The sequence below is a fragment of the Pseudoliparis swirei genome, chromosome 9 (assembly GCF_029220125.1).
Source record: "Pseudoliparis swirei isolate HS2019 ecotype Mariana Trench chromosome 9, NWPU_hadal_v1, whole genome shotgun sequence".
NCBI classification, from domain to species: Eukaryota; Metazoa; Chordata; class Actinopteri; order Perciformes; family Liparidae; genus Pseudoliparis; species Pseudoliparis swirei.
Genome location: NC_079396.1, coordinates 2,628,307 through 2,631,908, shown reverse-complemented (window position 1 = coordinate 2,631,908; position 3,602 = coordinate 2,628,307). Strand labels below are relative to the sequence as shown.

Here is a 3,602-nt window from a genome sequence, read left to right as displayed (position 1 = left end):
TGTCACCCTGATGTCACCCTGTTGTCCCCCTGATGTCACCCTGTTGTCACCCTGTTGTCACCCTGTTGTCCCCCTGATGTCACCCTGTTGTCGCCCTGATGTCACCCCGATGTCACCCTGTTGTCACCCCGATGTCACCCCGATGTCACCCTGTTGTCACCCTGATGTCCCTCTGTGCTGCCACGTTGAGCTCGGCTATGCTGATAATTATAATCACAGTTATTGTAGTAAGTGGCAGGTATAAATAGAGCTGGCTGAATTTATTCTAAATGACCATAATGTACTTTACTACTTCTATACAACCAGAGGAGTCTCCACCTGGTGGTCAGAAGAGAGAATGCAGCTTTTAAAACATGAAGCATATACTTCTATACAACCAGAGGAGTCCCCCCTGGTGGTCAGGAGAGAGAATGCAGCTTTAACACATGAAGCATAGACTTCTATACAACCAGAGGAGTCGCCCCCTGGTGGTCAGGAGAGAGAATGCAGCTTTTAAAACATGAAGCATAGACTTCTATACAACCAGAGGAGTATCCCCCTGGTGGTCAGTAGAGAGAATGCAGGTTTTAACACACGAAACATAGACTTCTATACAACCAGATACGTTTTCCCCTGGTGGTCAGGAGAGAGAATGTAGCTTTAACACATGAAGCATAGACTTCTATACAACCAGAGGAGTCGCCCCCTGGTGGTCAGGAGAGAGAATGCAGCTTTTAAAACATGAAGCATAGACTTCTAAACAACCAGAGGAGTCGCCCCCTGGTGGTGAGTTTTATGGTTGACGCCTGATAAGGCATCACTAACGTGAAAAGCATATTACATAATGTGACGGAGGGAAACGAGTGTGACCGGTCTTCGGGTGGAGGAACACTCGTTGCACCTGCCAGCAATCAGTTCACACGGAAAGAAACAGATTGTCATCGTGGGCGATGTCCATCTGAGGCTTTGTTGTCACACGTCATCCAGAATAATAATAAACAACGATGTCTTTCGTCATCCAACTGCCATGACGACGTGTCTGATAACTCAGACTATAAGTGCTCCTGGGAAAGAGGAACGCTGTGTTCACCGTCAGCGTGACGCTCGGCAGCTTGTGGAGGTCAAAAAGCCCGAAAGACGATTCAGAAAGCAGCTCCGACATCATGAGGTGAGTCTTTGAGTCTTTGAGTATTTGAGTTGTTGCGTCTTTGAGTCTTTGAGTCCTCACATAGAAACCAGAGGGAAGGGGAGCAGGAACAAACATCTCCATCTAACCCTCTGCACACAGAACAGAAAGGGTTCTTTAAAAGGCTTTGTGGTTCTACGAAGAACCATCACCTACTGGAGAACCTTTCTTTCGTTTGAGACACCTTTAAAGGTTCTTTGAAGAACCCTTTAAGGAAACGGTTCTTTAAATACCCGTTTTGAAAGGTTCTTTGAGACACCATAAATGGTGCCTCAAATAACCTTTTTTTAAGGTTCTTTGAGACACCTTTATAGGTTCTTTAAATAACTATTTAAGGAAATGGTTCTTTAAAGAACCCTGGTTTGAAAGTTGCCTTGTGGAACCAGAAATGGTGCCTTGAAAAACAATTTTTAAGGTTCTTAGAGTAACCTTTATAGGTTCTTTGATGATCTATCTCAGGAAATGCTTTTTTAGAGAACCCTGGATTGATAGGTTCTTTGTGGAACCAGATATGGCGCTTTGAAGAACTATTTTTTAAGGTTCTTTGAGACACCTTTATAGGTTCTTTAAAAAACTAGTTAAGAAATTGGTTCCTTAAAGAACCCTGGTTTGAAAGGTTCTTTGTGGAACCAGAAATGGTTCTTCTGGCATCACTCTTAAGAACCGTTTTCTCTCTCTCTCTCTCTCTCTCTCTCTTTCTTTCTCTCTCTCTTTCTCTCTCTCTCTCTCTCCCACATCATGTTTGTTTTCTTCTGCCGGAGATCAATTCACAAAATTTGTTCCGGTTTCGTTTGTTTGTTTATTCATTTGTTTCCTTCGCAGACGAAACCGACCGGCGGCGTGTCGAGCGGCGGGCTGACGTCTTCGTTGGCGTGCGACCTTGGCCGAGGTCTCGGGACACGCCTTCTTTTTGACTTCAAGTACACAAAATGGCGTAAAAAATAAACATAATTGAAGCGCTTTTCATTTCGTGACTCAGACTCTGGAACGCTTTCAAAGTGTGTGTATGTGAGAGAACGAGAGAGGGACAATGATGCTGAGCATTAGAGAGAGAGAGCTCTTCTTCTCCTGGCCAATGAGCAGCCGGCGTTTCCAGGAGGAGCCGCGGGGCGCTTCATATCCATGACGACGCACAGATGTGAGACCAGATCTGAAGGATTGATGAAATATTACAATCCTGCCACGCAGTGCCATGTGTCGTATCATCGAGAGATACACAACGCATCATAAACAGAGATACACAAATAATCATAAACAGAGATACACAACGGATCATAAACAGAGATACACAACGCATCATAAACAGAGATACACAATGCATCATAAACAGAGATACACAACGGATCATAAACAGAGATACACAATGCATCATAAACAGAGATACACAATGCATCATAAACAGAGATACACAAATAATCATAAACAGAGATACACAACGGATCATAAACAGAGATACACAACGCATCATAAACAGAGATACACAATGCATCATAAACAGAGATACACAACGGATCATAAACAGAGATACACAATGCATCATAAACAGAGATACACAACGCATCATAAACAGAGATACACAAATAATCATAAACAGAGATACACAACGGATCATAAACAGAGATACACAACGCATCATAAACAGAGATACACAACGGATCATAAACAGAGATACACAACGGATCATAAACAGAGATACACAACGCATCATAAACAGAGATACACAATGCATCATAAACAGAGATACACAACGGATCATAAACAGAGATACACAAATAATCATAAACAGAGATACACAAATAATCATAAACAGAGATACACAACGGATCATAAACAGAGATACACAAATAATCATAAACAGAGATACACAAATAATCATAAACAGAGACACACACCGCATCATAAACAGAGATACACAAATAATCATAAACAGAGATACACAACGGATCATAAACAGAGATACACAAATAATCATAAACAGAGATACACAAATAATCATAAACAGAGATACATCTCTTTATGGTCACCATGGTTACGGTCACACACACAATAAAGCACAGGTTCTGCATACCGATTGGTCGCCATAGTTAGGGTCATATGTGGTTCTGCACACCGATTGGTCGCCATAGTTAGGGTCATATATAGTTCTGCACACCGATTGGTCGCCATAGTTAGGGTCCTATGTGGTTCTGCACACCGATTGGTCGCCATAGTTAGGGTCATATGTGGTTCTGCATACCGATTGGTCGCCATAGTTAGGGTCATATGTGGTTCTGCACACCGATTGGTCGCCATAGTTAGGGTCATATGTAGTTCTGCACACCGATTGGTCGCCATGGTTAGGGTCATATGTGGTTCTGCACACCGATTGGTCGCCATGGTTAGGGTCATATGTGGTTCTGCATACCGATTGGTCGCCATGGTTAGGGTCATATGTGGT

At 42.8% G+C, this 3,602-nt stretch overlaps 1 long non-coding RNA gene across 1 annotated transcript; it reads left to right on the top strand.

The window, feature by feature from the left end:
* The first annotated feature begins 882 nt into the window (after window positions 1-882).
* Window positions 883-2,126, top strand: LOC130200198 (uncharacterized). Its single transcript, XR_008832944.1, has 2 exons — window positions 883-1,147; window positions 1,988-2,126. It is a non-coding gene; the product is annotated as an uncharacterized LOC130200198 (long non-coding RNA).
* The last annotated feature ends 1,476 nt before the right edge of the window (window positions 2,127-3,602 follow it).